The 18,927-nt window shown below is 38.1% G+C and overlaps 1 non-coding gene across 1 annotated transcript; it reads left to right on the top strand.

The window, feature by feature from the left end:
• Positions 1-16,856: 16,856 nt before the first annotated feature.
• On the top strand, positions 16,857-16,927 carry Trnag-gcc. The gene has a single exon. It is a non-coding gene; the product is annotated as a tRNA-Gly (tRNA).
• The last annotated feature ends 2,000 nt before the right edge of the window (positions 16,928-18,927 follow it).

The raw sequence follows: 18,927 nt of genomic DNA on the forward strand, positions 1-18,927 counted from the left end.
GACCTTCACCTAATCCTAAATAAATACAATAAGGCCTCTATATAACCTTCATTCGGCCGTCAAGACCTCCATATGACCTTCATTCCGCCCTTCAAGACCTCATATGGCCTTCATTTGACCCTTCAAAACCTCTATATGGCCTTCATTCGGCCCTTCAAGACTTCATATGACCTTCATTCAGCCCTTCAAGACCTCCGTATAACCCTCACATGACCCCCACGTGACCTTCATGACCTACATAGAATAACTGAACTCCATAAGACCTTCATATAGAAGCTTCTTGTGACCTCCATAGAAATTCCATTCGACTGTCACACAACCTCCACATGACCTCCGCACGATCTTCAACTGACCCTACACAACCTGCATACGACCTTCTTGTGACCTCTACATGACCTTAATATAACCCTTATCACTATTTCGTATCTTGATTCCGTGTTCCATAAGAAATTTCCCAAAATGAGAGAAATAAAAAAAATTCCCGTATTATTTTTCTTGCAAATCATGTATTCTATTCCACACAAATTCCAAAAACATTTTTGCAACAATGTTCAGCTCATCATTTTTATCCACCCAAATCCAGCGTTTATTACCTCATAAATCTCCCCATATCTTAATGAGAAATCGTGTTCTAAAATGCTCGAGTATCATGAATCCACAAACGTAGATATTGCAATACGTGCATATTGAACAAACAAAGCATGGTCAAACACGCATCACGATAATACGTCCACTACACACCGAGGGATATCGTCCAGTGGGCCTAACATTGCACCCGCAAGCGCACATGCATTTCGTGGAGTGCACCACAAACACGAGTGAGTGGCCCATGCCACCGAGGATTTTCGGACTGAATACAAAAGGGATGAGCATACAGTTTTATGTTTTTCGATTCAACAATCTGCATTTATGACCGGTAATTTTTTTTCTCCTTCTCTCTCCCTCGCCCCTGTGCTCTTTTATGTTTGCACATCGACGAAAAACTCTCGCATCCTGTGCACCATAAAAATATCTATATTTAATTTTTGTTTTTGTTTCAGGTATACATCGTCTGCTCCGAAAAAACAAAAATCGAGCGGTTTTTTGTTAGTCAACGGAGGTAATTAAATCAAAAATAAAAGACTGAACAAATATTTGTACTTTCTCGTCTCCTCTTTACCAATTTCTGCATATTCAAGGGAATATATTGCCAGGACTGGTGAAATATTTGGTACAAATATGTGTGCACCAGTGGAGATTTAATAAAGTTCACTTTGCTATGAATTTTTAATCAATTTGCCACGGCAAATAGCTGGGGCTTGATTGAAACATTTTTTTTTCGCTGCTACTTGGCGAACATTTCAGGGAAAATGGTGAATAATAAACTTTGTGAATGAACTTTTCGCTCACTGTGAAGCATTGTGCGGATGGTGGAGGGATTTTATACCTGCAGTTGACGTGGACACTGTGAGGAGTATTGATTTACCTCCGGCTATGAATTATTGAACGACTAATTCTTCATCATTCGTCACTGCGACGCGTTTACATCAGTCCAGGAATTGTGATCAATCGACCGGGGGGAGGGGGCGGCATTCGAGGGTGGGGGAATGAGCTTTTATAAGCAATTAATCAGGGAAATCGATGTGCAGGGAGAAATGGCAATGTAACAATGGGAAAGGGAACAATTGGAAAAATTATCTTTTGGGATTAAAAACAATTTAATCGATTGTTTGGCGGTTTTTTAGTGGAAATGGATATTGTGTTATTTTCCCGCAGGTTCTGTTGTGTTTGAGTTTATTTACTGGTGTCTGGTATATTTTTATTCGATTGGGTGTTTTAATGAGATTTTTTTCTTTGAGGTCGATAAAAATATTGTAAAACGATATTTGAAGGATGTTTATTCAATTGGATTTTGAATGAGAATTTTTTAAATTTACAATTATGTGAATAATTCTTCATTATATTAATTAAATGAAACGTTTCTTTCTTGTAATTAAAACACTTTTATTGAAATAAATTCAGGATTGGATTGAGTTTAAGCAAGAAGAAAGTTGAATTTACTTGAAGAATTTCAAACAAAATGTTTTATCTTCCTTTAATGTATAAAAAAATGTTAAAAACCAAATATTATGGAAATTAACAGGCAAAATCCTTGTTTGAATTGGAATATATGGTGCACGTATTATTTTCACTCAGGTTATTTCAAAATTTGTTTGTTTTTATTTTAAAAAACAACATTTAAAGTATTTTAATTAATAATCCTTTTTAATTAACAATTACAATTATTTTAATCAAAAACATTTCCATCGGAATAAATCCAGCAGTTTATTGATATCTAAACAAAAATATGGTTGAAATAACTAAAAAAATTCAAACAAAAAATTCATTTCAATATATGAAAAATGTTTCTAAATAGTATATTTCGCCATTAGGCCGAAAAAAACTTTTCTGGCGAATATGAGGTTTGCAGCACGAATCGAAGGCGAGGGCTGCAATCATATTCGTCAGAAAAGTTTTTTCGTGAGGAGACCCGGTAAACCGCGATTCTAACCTCGCTTCGCTCGGTTTGATCGCGGTTTACGGGCCTTCTGACGAAAAATTGCATTCATCACACGGTCCAAAAGTATTTTCTGACGAATGTGATTATACACGGAGAAAAAAATTCCAGAATTTTTCAGGCGAAATTCAGGCAAAAATTACCATGCCGTCTGGTAAAGTGGGTTCAATTGTCTAGCACCAGAAAAATTCCGGTGCTGCATAGTAAAAATTCCGGTAATGCACAATAAAAGCTTGATCCCTGACTGTTTTCTATTACATGATAAATTTCATTCAATAGTTAAAAATGAGTAAACATTGTCATTCAGCATATCATCCTATTAATTTTATTTTAACCTCTCCTCCACATCCTCTCTCCCATATTAAAAGCGGAATGCGCGGCAAACGTATGTGGAACGTTTGACAGGCCAATGTATATCTACAGCGTTATACACCTCATGAAGCGAAAATAAAGGGCACTTATTTTATTTCTTAACCGTTTTATCACAACACTAATTAATATTTCACTGAATTGATATTATGAAAAACATTAACCTGGGGTTTCAGTAAGGAGATATGTGAGAGAGGAGGCTAGAGGAGGCGACGGAATAAATCATCTGGTCACGTTGAGTCGATGTTCGTGGTTGCGGAGGGGGGACGAAGAGTACCGAAATCTTACGAATGCGCGATCGGGTCCTAGGATTCTGGTAGAGCACCGGAAAAATTTGCCAGTCAGTGTCATAATTTTTCTCGTATTTCTCGTAAAAATTCACTGTCGCTTCGATTTTACCGTGCTGCACAAGAATTTTTCCCCACATTTATCCGAAAAATGACTCGTGCAACAGTACTTTTTCCTACTCTTTGCGGTACATTTGGCCTGGAAAGACCATCTGAACCAACTTTACTGTGCGGGCACGGTAATTTTTCTCGTACATTTCTCTCCGTGTAGCCTCGCCTTCGGCTCGGCCTACAAAGCCACATTCGTCAGAAAATACTTTGTGGACCTTGTGATGAAAATAACTATTTTGGCCGTATGACGAACTAGTATATTTCGTAACGAGTGCAAAAAAGTGTTTTTTGGCGAGTGGGAGGATATAATCCCACGAGCTAAAAAACATTTTTTCACGAGTTACGAACAATATTTTTCATCACAATGTGGCGGAAATTGGACTTTTAGGCACGCGGAGCGTGCCGAAAAGTTCACTTTTCGTCACAGCGTGATGAAAAAATTTATTATGGAAATGTAACGTCGAAATCCCTTTCCTGAAGTGGACTATTTCACGTCAATCGATTTCCAACCACCAATAGATCAACAAATAGACCCAGAAATCCCCCATTCACCGAACGAACTCAAAGTATACCCTGGAGTCTCCAGCAACAATTGATCATCCCAGAAATTGAATGCACGATCGGGCGATGGTTCCTGCGGATACCAATTAAACCACCGTCAATTCCAGAATCCACTGGGATAAGCATATCCAAACCGTTTACCAGTTACTCACTGCTGGTTGATGAGCCGCTTTAATAATTACCAATGCCCCCCGAATGTAACCACAGAACCATTGTAAATGCAAACCCAAACCCATCGAACAAGTGAGCATTTGTAAGTGCCTTTTGTATTTGTATTTACCCTCGCTGTAGTCAGTTGACAATTGTCCACTGCCTGGTTACAACTGACCATGCACAGAATGCTAATATTTAGTGTACTGGTTACGCACAATTTACCGTACATTCGTCAATTGTTTATTTTGCTTTATGTATTTAATCGTTTGTTACGCTTACACGCTTATACGTGTTTGCGTGGGTATTTCCGGGCTGTGTAATTCAGTAAACATGGGTTTTTCACAGCTGAGGTGATTCTGTAATTACTCCATTACAGGTTAATCCATCATTCCACCATTTGAGGGTTCGAAATTCATTGGAAAATGCGCAAATATTTTATTTGTAAAAGGTATTTCATTTTCTTTTGTTATATTCTCAGCTTTATTTTAGTGAAAATTTATTTGTTATCCATTAATTTAAACTTAATTAAGGATAAACTTAATTAATTGTGTTTCAAGTATCTTTTACAGTTTGGAAAATTACATTTTGTACAGAACTATTATTTATTTAAACATTCGTTGGTTATAAATAAATAATTGAAATTGTTTAAACTTTCGGAAACCTAATTTTTTTAGACGTGAAATCGATTTTCGGTAAAATTCTGGATATGAATAAATTTCTTACGATTCTGAACAAATGATTTTTGTGGTTGAAAACTGATTGTTTACAAATTATTTATAAACAATGGTCGTAATTTTAAAAAATTGCAATTTTAAAAATTATTTCATCAATTTTCCTCCAAAAGTAAATTTTTTCATTTTTTTCAGATTTTTAAAATACTTTCTAACGGTTCAATATCAAAATTCAAATTCAAAACTGCAAAGTTTGAATAATAAAATCATTGTCAAATGTCCGAAAAGTAGAAAATTATTTCTCTGGAGAAAAAATATTCAGAGTACTTGGATATCCTTACTTTCAAAATCAGGTCAAGAATATAAAAAATAACGGCTTGGAGTCAAATCAATCAATTTGTGTGAATCTTCGACCTTGAATTCGATTGAAGGGAAAAAAGCCAATGAAATTTCAAATTCCTCGGAAAATTCAAGTAAAGTCCATTTATTTGAATTAGTTATTTATTTTACATGATTTTTTTTTTCAAGTGAAAATGAATATTCACTGGCAAATTTCCTGAAAATTCAGGGGAATCAGGAATTTAAGAAGAGATTTGCCCGAATTTTCCTGATGTTTCATTCATTTTATTTCCCGGAATAATTAAACTGAAATTTACAGTTCCCCCGAATTTTTCCATGAAATTATGAATTTTCAATGACAACATTCGTTGACTGTTCGCTGGAAATTTTTTAACGGTGTATATCATAGTTTAATTTACCTCCCAACTAATATTCAATACATTAAATTATTCAATAATTATTGAATAAAAAAAACGAATAATTCATAAATTTTTGGAAAAACCCTGTTCATTACAATTGAAATAAAAAATCCTTATCACCAAAAATCCTCAAAATACCCCACAAATTCATCGTAAACGATACATTAAATATCTAAAAAAAAAGTTTAGATACACACAACATTTACTGACAGTGAATAAATTAAATCAATGGTAAAAAAAACATCCGATGAAAACGACTTGAATTAGTTTTCATTTTCGGACCAAAAATATCATTCTTATAAACACGAGCATAATTCAATGGCCGCATGCACGCGATGAAATTTCACCGCGCGAATATCCATGGAGAGACGAGATAACAGTGGGCAATGGATCCCGGGCGTTTGTAAAATAACTCGTCACTCCATTTACAGCGATTGCGTTATGACTGGATTAACAGTGTAACGCATTGGACCATCCCGTCCACCATCTCCCCATCGGATCGGCGAGTTTCCACGATAAGTGGATTTCGTTGCGCATCACCTCGTCAAAGCGCTCTCCGCAATCTACCCAGTACTTTCCACGTGGATTTATTCCATCATTCTCTTTGTATGGTATAAATATCCCCCCGGAATCGTATTGATGCCGACACGGATGGTGTAACTGAAAAATGATTGCCGGCGTTTACATCTATGTTGATCGTTATAGTCCCTTATGAATACGTCATTTTAACCGCAGGCTTTTTCAACTGAAACCTTCGCTCCTCTCTCTCTCTTTTTTATTCACGCTGAGTGCATTTTCAGAATCGATAACGACGCTGTAAAAGCCTGTACAGTGCTTTTTCGAAAAAAGGGATTGAAATATTCACTTCAGGTAGGATGAAAATTTTATTATGAACGTGATGGGCTGCCCATTGTTGATTTAGATTGGGGCGTTATTGTACACTGGGAATTTTTCGGGACTAGAAAATTTCTGGGCCTGCGCATTTTGGGGTTGATTCGGAGGGATTGTTGGGGCGGAATTGCACTGGGAAAATATTTGAGTGAATTTTCCGGAAAAAGAGCGTGAATTAGATTTAAGGGGAAGAAGGAGATGGAATTTGAAGTTTCGAGGAAAATTCAAGTAAAGTGAGGTTTTTTTAGCGGCAAGAAGACAGACATTCTACAATTGCCATGAGTTTTACGGTGAAAATAAACATTCACTGCCAAACTCCCTTGAATTTTCAAGCAATTCCTTTAAAATCATTGGAAATTTCAAGAGTTTTTGCAGGAATTTCCTGAAAGTTCAGAGTGGCCTGGTATTTAAGGAAAAATTGCTCTGAATTTTTCAGATTTTTCATTAATTTTTCCGGCCTACTTAAACTGAAATTTATGAGATTATGAATTTTCAAAACTAGATCTGTGGGCGCGCTCATCTATTCGTTGTGAAAATTAAAAAATCAAATTTATTAAACTTCATATACTCAGAGATGTTTTATAAATATTGATAATAACTTGAAGAGAATTAAGAGACTGAAGAGTAAAACATCAATGAATAATTTTTAAACTTGGAATAATTTTTTTTCAATTTTTTAAAATAAACTGATTAAAATCGGTAATTGTTGAAAAATGAGTGGAGGGTTACGAATTGAGTTCCTAGAAAACTGAAAAAATGTCTTGAATTCTTCGGAAAATTTCACAGTTTTCCAGATCACCGTAGATCTTCAAAGATTTTTCTCGAATTACTTGGGAAACCGAAGGATTTTAATGAATTTTGTAGAGTTTAGAATTTATGTATGAAAATCTGAGAAGCAAGAATTGATCATTTTTGCGTACGATAAATATGAAAAAATGAAAATTTAGGAAGTGAAGAATAATTCATGCGTTAAAAAAATTCAGGAATACTGTTTTTTTCTCATGATCAACAATTAAGCAATTTAGATACATTTTGAAAATATGACGTAGAAAATTTTTTTGCCATGTGAAGAATTCGAAAATACCGGGGATTTTTTTCAGCGACTACTTCACGTGACTCATTGACCAATCAGAATTGAGGATCAGCGGTCAGGGAGTTTCGAGATATTTCGATACAAAACAACTTCACTATTCTTCCATCTTTAGTAAAGTAGGATTATGAAAAAATTCAACACATGAATAATAATGTTCCGTGCTGCGCCCAATGTCCTCCCTCTCCCCGCACTCCGTGCAATCCACTTACATTGCAACACCGCATACCCACAAATAAATATTGATTATGCCACCGCGATAAATCAGCCCGACTAAGCCCGAATAATTCACTCCTCATTTGATTAAAATATATTTACGACCACGAGACAAACTCTTTGATTATCCCCCGATGGATATTGGGCTTTGGTTTTGTCCAAAATCCAGTGGTTTGCATGGAGAATGCACTGGGGGGCGTTGGGCGCGGGTGGTATAACGCCGTTAACACCCGTGATCGCTTTGAATCCACGTAGTTCATCATTCCATATTGGCCTGAAACCTCGTGTGAACACTCGTTCCCCTTTCAATGGNGGGGGGGGGGGGGGGGGGGGGGGGGGGGGGGGGGGGGGGGGGGGGGGGGGGGGGGGGGGGGGGGGGGGGGGGGGGGGGGGGGGGGGGGGGGGGGGGGGGGGGGGGGAGGGGGTTGGATGATCGCACGAGTCCACGGAATCATCAGCTTGGAGCGCAGTCATCATCGTTAACGATCCCCTCGCCCTCTCTCTTCGGCGACGAGAGGGTTGCGAATAGATTGCTTGACGGTTGGACCGAAGCTTTCAACCCTGTTTTCCTTCTCCAGGAGCGATTTATGGGCACAGTGGAGCCATCATCGGGATGATTGTTCATGCGTCGGTTGGTTGGTTAATCGGTTTGGAAATGTGCAATGATGGTTGAATTCCACAATTTTTTTTCTTCCTTTGGTTTTGGGGTAGATAGAGTGATGAATTGAATGCGATTTTTTTTAACTGTTTGATGATTTCAATGATGACTGAGTTTATTTTTTTAAAGAGAAGGTTATGACTTGTGATGTCAATTGATGATTCCATATTTGTTGGAACCGTTTTTATTGTTTTGGTGAATTTATCGATTTTTAAGTGATTTTTCATGTCATTACATTGGAGTCGTCGAAATCACAATGAATAAGGTTTAATTAATATGAGAGGTGGGGCATGACGAGTTCTTGCAAGACGATTGTACTCATGAAAAGCGCCTTACTTTCTCCATTCGTTCGAGATATCCGCCATGCTAGAAAGGATAGTAAAGAATCTTATTTTAAGTTCATTCACCTCGAATAATACGAAACATATATTTTTGTAAGCTCATACCCCGAAATTTCCCAGGAGCGAGAAAAATAATACAATTTTATTTCTCCCACGTCTGTATCCTAAACTGCGGTACCACTGACGGTTTCTCATATCACACGTTTCCACCCATGCACTGATCCCGCAATATTCCTGATACACCTCCCGTTCTCATTTGACACGTCGGGGGGGCAAAACTCATGAAAAGCTCGTGACGAAAAATTCAACAGCAGCCATTGTGGACAGAAAAATTTTATTCATAAAAATGTCACATTTAATTTTCGTCCATCAATTCAGCGTCACATATTGAAAATTTTCGTCGACACCGACGGCGAATGTACCATACCAACGATATTGGGAGCTTCATTATTCTTTATTTTGAGTGAACATTGAGGTTTTTGGGGACTGAGGGACACGAGGGCAATTCATGTGGGCGTTGAGGTTTATGAGGTATTCATCCTGCACTGTCGGCCTCTCGTGGAATAATCAAAAGCTCAAATCAAATGGCAAAAGCCGGAGTAGGCGCAATTTCACAGAGCATGAAACACCGACTTCATTATTCGGTTGTTAATTCGCTACTGATGTTCGCGTTATGGCCCCTGTCGCACTCCTCTGAGCACTTCTTTTTTCATAATAATAAAAAGGAAGAATTTGAAAAACATTACGCGTCCTTTAAAACAAATAAGAATTTCAAACAATTCATCTGTTCATTTTTTTCGTAAAATAAGTGGTTGGTTAATTTATAATTCACGTAATTTCCTTCTATCATGTGTAATTTATTGTTTATTTAATTTTATTAACTTGAGTAAGATTCCTTTTTAACTAATTTTATCAGATTTTAAAATCAGTTGAATGTTATCATCATCATTATTCTTATTATCTTTTTCTTCAATACAACCGATTGTCTCTTTTACAGTTCTTCTCTCCCCTCAGCCCTTCGGTAAAATGTTAAAAGTAAAATTTTATTTATACATCCTTGAATGAATTTGATACATCACATTTGAAGAAACCATCAGCTCACTTTCAGGGAAATTCATAAAAAATTCGAAATTTTCAACAATCATCATAAAAATAAAATCAACCAATATAGTTATCGTAATCATCTTTCAACTTCGACTTGATGGCATTAAAACAAACATTTTAAGCTATGATTGAACTCATTTGAAGCATGATATTCGCAGATATCCCCGGAATTCTGATTTTCAAAAAATACAAAATTTTTGCAAATTTCCAAATAAATCAAAATAACGACTATTGCTAACGCCTTCATCTTCGAACTCGGTCAAAAGGATATCCAAACTAATTTTTTAAGTCATCATTCAATCAATTCAAAACATTTTTTAGTTATCGTGGGACAACCGATTTTCGAACAAATTAAAAAATTAAAAAAACTAGTCGATGAATTAAATTTTAGTTAATGGCGATCGATAGGGCTCAATGGTACTTACATTTGCATTTTCCAAAAAATCCAAAATTACACTTGAGCGATTGCGAAGCAAATTCCGAATTTTTATGATTTTTCTCTTTAATCTTCGACTCCATAATTCATCGCAAATCCATCGTCACTGGAGCATTGAAACGTACGCGCTGCGTCCCCAAAAGGTTATCAACCCTCTTCAATAAAATAAAACCCCCACACCAGCATTACACCCCTCCCCATACCGCACCAATCTCAGTCCCTCTTTGAGTTGAGCACAGAATTCCAAGCCCAGGTACACATTCCCTCCCCCGCCCCGCTGTGTTCTCCTCACCGGGGTTATGCGTACACCAAAGAGGCCAGAATGCATCACATGGGAAGTAATAAGCAGGGTGAATAGCACAGGGCTATTCATAATGCACAGTCGACCGAGGCGGCTTTCCCTCTTGCATCATCATCCCCCTCCCGGCACTCGCTTCCTTCCGTTCCTCAAACACCGCACGCACTATTCACCTCCTCGCTATCAAGTCTTGAGACCCTCTAAGACTGCAGTGCTCTACCATTGCATTCACATCACATTCTAATCCGATCAACTGCTGAACACATTCAAAAACCCGAGTGTCTCTTCATTTTAATCGTCAAACACTTCGATATTGGTCTACATCGGGCGGCTTCTCGGTACTGCATTGTGAGCAATTTTGACGTTTAAATTTTGTAATTATGTTGCTGGTTCAATGTCAGAAATTTTCGATTGAAATTTCAAGGAATTTTGTCAGAGAAAATTCATAATTTCATGGAAAATCAGTGAGAACTGTAGATTTCAGTTTAATTATTCTGGAAAAATTAACGAAAAATCAGGAAAATTCAGAGAAATCTCCCCTTGAATCCCAGATCCCTCTGAATTTTCAGGGAATTCCTTCAAAAATCCCTGTCATTCCAAGAATTTCAACGGAATTCCATGAAAATTCAAGGGAATGAGGCAGGGAATATGCATTTACTTTTGAAAATTCATCTAAATTGTGGAATTTTTGTCTTCCTACCGCAAAAAAATTGGAACTTTACTTAAATTTAAGAAAAAATTAAATTGCGTTCCCTGTTTCCCCTTGAATGGAATTCAACGTCTTTTTCCGGAAAATTCAGCCAAATTTTTTCAACAGTGTACACTTTTTGAATATTCCTGTCAAGTTACAATTTCAGTAAAATTGCAAGAAATTTTGTAATGGAAAATATATAGTTTTCATGAAAAACCGATCGAAATTGTCAATTTCAGTTCAATTATTTCAATTTTTTCCATTTCCGGTAAACGTCTTCGAAATTTTTATTATAATCTGTTTCCACTGTAATTTCAAGGAATTTTGCCATAGAAAATTCAACATTTTACGGAACAATCAATGGAATCTGTGAAGTGCTATTCAATTATTCCATGAAAATCGATAGAAATAAGAAAAATTCAGGTGAATATATTTTTAAATTTTCAATCAATTGAAAATTCAGTGTAATTGGCTACTGAATCCCTATATTTTGACTCCAAATTCAGGAAAATCGTAGAATTCTCGCCTTCCTACTACTAAACAATTTGGGATTCCATTGAATTTTCAGTGAAGTCTAAAATTTCACAATTTTTCACAATTTAGTTTACTGTCCACAAAATTCTACTTCTTTGTCTATCATTAAGAGTAATTTTCATTCTCCTGCTCTCCATAAATTCAAAATTCCGTCAAAATTCCAGTAAAATTTGAAATTTTATGACTCTGTTCCTCAAAATTCAGTGTGGTCCTTCTAAAAAATTACCATCAAACTGGCTATTGAATTTCAATTCTTCAAAACCAATGCCTCCTAAAAATAATTCCAACTCAATCACTTCAACCTGTTTTATCAGCCCAACGTCCTAAAACCCCCAGAACACGGAGAGAAATTTTTCAGAAAAATTCTAGCGCTAGCACGGGAAAAGAGGCGCAAAGTGACGGCCAGAAAAAAAAACTAGTGCCGGCACTACAAATTTTATTGGGCAAAACGTAAATTTTCCCCGCATTTCTGTGAAAATTTCACAGAAATCCCCGAAATTTTCCCAGAAACCCCCGAAATTTTACCGTGACACCCCCAGAATTTTTAACAGCCGGTGGATTATGATTTTTTCCAGTACTCGTACTAGAATGTTTCTAGAAAATTTCTCTCCGTAAAGTATTCCCCAAACATCCCCAAAAATTCTCACCATTAACCTCAACTCAAACGTGCGCCCGCCTCCCGCGAGCCTCCCCTGCCCCATAAAAATCCGCACCCTCCAATCCCAGAATTCCCGCGCATCCCTCCCCAGCCCCTCTCAATTGAGTCCTTCCTTACATATTTCCACCCCTTTTCCTTTTGATTCACATCCTCATTCCCAGGTCTTTGCCCTCTCCCCCGTCCATCACATCGAATCCCCCAGCACAGGAATTGCACACTGCACTCGCCTCCACCTATTCTCTCACCCTCGCCGCTTTCCTTTCTTTTCCGACTCTCATCTCGTTTTCCATCTCCCCCTCCCCCCCACACCAACACCACCCAACGAATCATTAATAGCGCGCGGCGTATGTGCCTACAAGGACTCATATGTGTTTCACCAGGTCAGGTCAATGTCCTGTCTCTCTGTCAGGAGTGCGCGTATGTTCTCGCATTTCTGCGAGATATACCACTGGGGCTCAATGCACGCACTTTTGCAAGGGAAAAGGGCTAGGGTCTCTCCCTCTCTCTCTCTCTCTCTTCCTTTCACTCCCTCTTCGCATTTCTTTTTACTCAGCAGAACATACGCGGTTATGTACAGCGGGCTCTTCACAACTGAATGTGAGGGTGCGATTTCATTTAACTGGAGAAAACAAATGTGCGTGCAACCAGAGAATCTCTCCCTCTGTTACCAGGCAGTAATAATGTATATTTTTACTCCACCTTTCAAAATCAAAAATTGTGATTTTTTCCCTTTGACAGTTGACGTTTTTCCCCCCGCACGTCACATCATCGTGAATCATATTTTTTTTCATGCTGCTCTGGAGGGAGTTTTTTTTATTTCTTTGATGCCGCTCCAGCGTCTGGTGCTCCTCTGGGTTTTTCATGTAAAATAAACATCAGACGATTTCTGTGCCGCTCGTTGCGGCCCATTGTTGCCCGACATCACGCCTTCTTTTCGTAAACAAAATGCAGAATGATCGTAAATCTTGGGGAATTGATGGGCGATGGGATGCAGGATCTTGGGAGAAATGTTTGTGAAAGGGATGGGTCGTTGGAGATTGGAGGGATCTATGGTGGACAGTTTTACTGGGTTATTTCGCTGCTAAATTGTCTCATTACGCAGCTTGTGGGGGTCCAGTGTGAGGTATTTGCATTGCAACTGGAGTAGTGAACTAGTCCGGTTGGGTTGGGTGGAAAGAGGTTTATGGGAAAGTTGCAAACGGTTTTTGGAGCTTGAGGTGCGACTGTACTGAGACGTAGTATGTATTATACATTTCAGTACACGGAGAAAAATGTTCAGTAAAAATTATGGACCTCACAATTCGCTCACCGATTACGGAATCGACTCAGAAAATTTAAGCGACGGTACACTGTTAAAAACATTTAACTGAATTTTGCAGAAAATGACATTGAATTCAATTTAACGGAAAAAAGTCTATGAACCCGAGTCGAATATTAGGACCTGAATTCCCCCTTGAACACCTATCATGAGTAGGAGGACCAGGATGAAGTTAGGGTGTATTTACATTCAGAAAGACCCCCTGGTTTCCGCCTGAACGTGCGAGTTATTTCCAAATTCCGAGGGTTCAGGAGGAAAACAGGTGTGTTAAACCTATTTATCGCCTGGACTCCCTAAAATGTTTTCCACTCCATCCCTCCTGGAAAGAGCCTACAAACAGATCATCCTGGCTATCAGGGTTAATTCAGGGGATTTATGATTCCTTTTCATTCGACAGGAGGAGAAGGGGGAAAAAAGTATCAGTTGAGAAGGGTTTTTACGCCTTTAGGATGAGGCAGGATCATATAAGGAGTTATTCAGGATGTATAGGATGAAGAAAGGAGGAAAAAATATCTCAAGAAGGTAATAGGGGGAATAAGGTCCAGATATACGACTTGAGGAGGTAATAGGGGAGAATAAGATCCAGATATTCGACTCGAGAAGGTAATAGGGGGAATAAGGTCTAGATATTCGACTCGGGAAACTTCAAGTTTCCCTGAAACTTCAAGTTTCATGGACTTTTCAGTGGAAGAACCATGAAGATTCCGAAATTTCCATGAATTTTCAATGTAAACATGATAATTTAATAAGAAATTGCTCTGAAAGGACATTTTCGCTTGAATTTTCCTAATTTCCATTAATTTTCATGGAATAATTCAACTGAAATTTAAAATTCCCATGAATTTTTAACGAAAACCACTNAAAAATGTTCAGTAAAAATTATGGACCTCACAATTCGCTCACCGATTACGGAATCGACTCAGAAAATTTAAGCGACGGTACACTGTTAAAAACATTTAACTGAATTTTGCAGAAAATGACATTGAATTCAATTTAACGGAANGAAGAACCATGAAGATTCCGAAATTTCCATGAATTTTCAATGTAAACATGATAATTTAATAAGAAATTGCTCTGAAAGGACATTTTCGCTTGAATTTTCCTAATTTCCATTAATTTTCATGGAATAATTCAACTGAAATTTAAAATTCCCATGAATTTTTAACGAAAACCACTAATTTTCAATGGTAAAATTCCCTGAAATTTCAATGAAACCGTCACTTATTTCATATTTCAAGACTAAAGCCTGGAAACTTCAGTGAAAATTTTTTAACAGTGTATTGTAATTTTTCACAGGAGATTCAGATTAAAATTACGGAACGCTCTGGAAGAATTCCGTGACAGTTCCGTAAAATTTCCTACAACCAGATTTTACTCCGGAATTGCCGAAAAGATATCATTCATTTCCAAACTTCTTATTTTCTCCACGCAAATATGTTTTGTCCCGAGACTAGTGTCATGCCGGCAGTATAACCCGGTAGGCCCGTTATCATGTAAATGATGAGCTAATAATGGCAGTAACGAAGCAATAATGGTAATGGAAGACAGGGAGTCAGCTCGCGAGAGACTCGAGGACTGCAACATTATTTCCCTTCGACTGCGGAGGCTCAAGAACCACACGAGCTAATATCACTAATTATAATCAAATTACTCGAGAATGGCGCACGTCATGGGCTCATTCCAACGTCAGTTAAATTCCCACTTTGTCAAGTACCAGTCAAACGTTTTATTTGAGATATTTTCGTCAAAGTATTTTCAACAATTCGAATAGACTGATATCACTCAAAGTGATTCCGTGAAGTTTCAACCGAAAATTCATGAGCTAATTATTGTGGTAACGAACTAATAACGGTAATGGGTTTGCGCGACGTTGAAGACAGAAGCTTGGGGAACAGAACTCGAAGACGGAGAGTTTGGCTGCTAGTATGAAAGGAGCTGGGAATGGGGGGTGGCTTCCTAATTCAGCTCTGTGACGTTTTAGTGGTTGAAATACGACCTCACAAAGCGCATACATGATGCCTGATACTCGGTGATGCTAAGTAGACGACGGAAACTCGCGCTTTTGGGCGCAAGTAACTATCGACGAAAGTGGTGTGGAGTTCATGGGGCTGAAGGGGATTCACAAGTTGCAGAATTTCGGTGAGGGGTCATGCAATTTGTAAATGGAGGCGCAGAAGTGATTCAATGCAACAATTGTTGATGTTAAAATCAAATTGCGTACTGATAAAAAACCGATGATTACCAAATGGTAAAATATTATGCACTGTTGGAAAAAAATGAAATTTCGTGGGCAGTTGACTACCAATTTTCAGGACAGTGATAGCGAATGCGATTTAGGGGAAAAAATCATGAATTTTCAGGTTTTACTGAAAATTCAGTAAAATTCCAGAAATGTAAGGGGAATAAAGACCAGAATTCCTTAATTTATTTGAATTTTCAGTGTCAAATTGCATTGAATTTTCTGCGAAATCTAAAATTTCATGATTTCACTTCATTTTTTCCCCCTAAATCGCATTCAGCATCACTATCCTAAAAATTCAAGAATATATTTACCAGAATTTTCTGGTTTTCTATTTATTTTCATGGAACGGAAACCTACAGTTGTGTTTGATTTTTCCACACGGAGAGAAATGTTCAGTAAATATTACGGAACTCACAATTCACTCACCGATTACAGAATCGACTCAGAAAATTTAAGTGGCGTTATCGTAATTTTTCACAGGAGATTCAGATAAAAATTACTGAACGCTCCGGAAAAATTCCGTAACGGTTCCGTAAAGTTTCCTACAACTACATTTCGCTCCGGAATTACGGAAAAGATACATAATTTTTATTGAATATTTCTCTCCGTGCACGAAATTCTGTATTTTCATTGACAAACCACTTGAAATTTCCGTGAAATTAAAACACGATAAAAATTTCCGGAATTTGACACGGGAAATTCAGACAAAAATTTTGAACACTGCGATGCTGACACTAGGTGACACGAAATAGTAGACAAAAGGTGATTCCGTGAGTCGACCTCACCGTAACTAATCACAACGAGTAACGACGGAGAAACAAAAATGGAAATCGCTATAGTATGCTAGCTGATCGTACGGGATCAATCACTGAAAAGCGGTCATCACCAGAGGACGCATCAGCGCTTGACTCAAAATCCGTTCTCTTCCAACAAGCATCGGTGGTTCAGAGGTAGAATTCTCGCCTGCCACGCGGGAGACCCGGGTTCGATTCCCGGCCGATGCAATCCAATCTTTTTTTTTATTTTTTACATTGAAGAAACAAAAAACAATCTCATCCCATTTTCGCAAAACATGACTTTTATGGAAATTACCCCTAAAATGCACATTCTCAAAGTGCTGAACGCCGTAACTCATCGAACTATCTTTTATTCATATCGTTCTAAAATGAATGTAGGATCAAAATCATGTGGAACAGGATTATTTAGTTTAAAACGATAAATGAAAATATATTTAAAGCAAAGAAAATGAATTGATACAAAATGAACTAACACACCGTAAAATGAGCTAAGTCGCTCTACATCCTCTCTCGACATCCGCACGATCACAACTGACTCACTCCTCATTCTCTCATCCAGGCAAACACTCATTTTCTCTTTATTCCCAAATATTCCTTTTCACTAACACTCACTCTCACTCAATGCATTCATTATCCTAAAAGTGACCTAACACATCGTCACACAGGCCACCCTCACTCAACCAAGAAAATCTTCCAAACCTAAACACGACCGCCATAAAACTCACACAACGCACACGCTCTTCATCTCACACATTCCTTGACCAAACCTAGAACACTGGAACAACGCAATATTCTCTAAAACCTTAATGTTCCTAATGTTTAGTCTGAAAAGAAATCTTATTTAAAATAACTGGCGACACAGCGCCGTCAGACCACTTCACTTTGAAAGGAATCTTTATTTCCTTCATTTCCACAAGTAAACTAAACCACCAATTCCGCATGAAGTAAATGACTAGTTCCCCTCGTATGAATGAGAATAGAATGGAGCTGAATGTATAGTCTATGGTACGACTGTAGTTTGTTTTTCCTCTTGTAGGAATGTCAGACTGATAGAACTCTGTTCAGATATTTTAACTCCTGTTATGAAGAATAAACCGCCTCCAATTCATTCTAATACTTCAACATCATTACAATATTCAACTATTCCAAACCCTCAGACGAAACAATTTCAAAAATTAATTATCTAACCAAAAAATTGTTCGATTTCCCCTAGACATTTCCACGTCGCGACCAACCGTTTATTCAGACTCATATGCAAAATCCAGTTTCCCTACCGCCATATTTGAATGGGCTCGTGCGAAATACCGGGTGTCTTGACAAGAGCAATTTATCATCACCGATCTATATTTGCATACGTCGTCAAAGGGCCCACACTCACCCATTTACGTCCCGAACATCAGATAGTCGAGGGCCTTTTGAAATTCGCGTGTTTGCGAATATACTCTCGCCCTCTCTGGCGTTGGTACACTCTTCGCCCTCGTCATATCTCCTCATCCCTCATCACCATTCGTTCTTGGCTGCACACCTCAGCTAAACATCCCAATGTTCCCCTCTTGGCTTTCATTTTAACCTCCATCTCCATCCTTCTCATTCCAAGCTCAACGGTGCAAAAGATATGAACTCGACGTAGCGTGAATACTTTTTAACTGATCTGCTCCGTTGAAAAAAAAAACCTGAAACCCCAACGGCGCATCATTATCTCCGATCATCTTTACACGGAAGATTATGTATTCTCGTTTGATAAATGCGCACGCCGTCGAATTTATTTCACACATTAAATTGTATATTTCAGTGACACTGATTCATTATTTTGCATGCACAAGAGGATTCGTCTGGAGATAATTTATGCAACTGTTCAAGTTTTGCAGAATGTCTGAGACTTGCGCATTGACTTGCCTTTGCCCCCTGATGCTGTTGCAGAAATACCTTGGGAAGATGTTCTGGCACGTACCTTGGCCCCTCCACCGTCATCATCAGTAAATGTCTCAGTCCAGTTTTTTCCGGATCACAGTTTTTTCACTGTCTTCACGCCCCATCCGGCTACAAACAAGTATCACGCCTCTTCGAGTGTCCACAAGTCACTTCGATACAGATAAGTCATGCTTCGTCATTTTTCATTCACGAAACAACTGTTTTTACCCCTCATCTCGTTCCCATACACGTCACACTCGGGTTTTTAGAAAAGGGTTGATGGACACTGTGTGTGC

Source organism: Diachasma alloeum, unplaced genomic scaffold (genome assembly GCF_001412515.2).
Source record: "Diachasma alloeum isolate Michigan unplaced genomic scaffold, Dall2.0 Dall_scaffold_00276, whole genome shotgun sequence".
NCBI lineage: Eukaryota > Metazoa > Arthropoda > Insecta > Hymenoptera > Braconidae > Diachasma > Diachasma alloeum.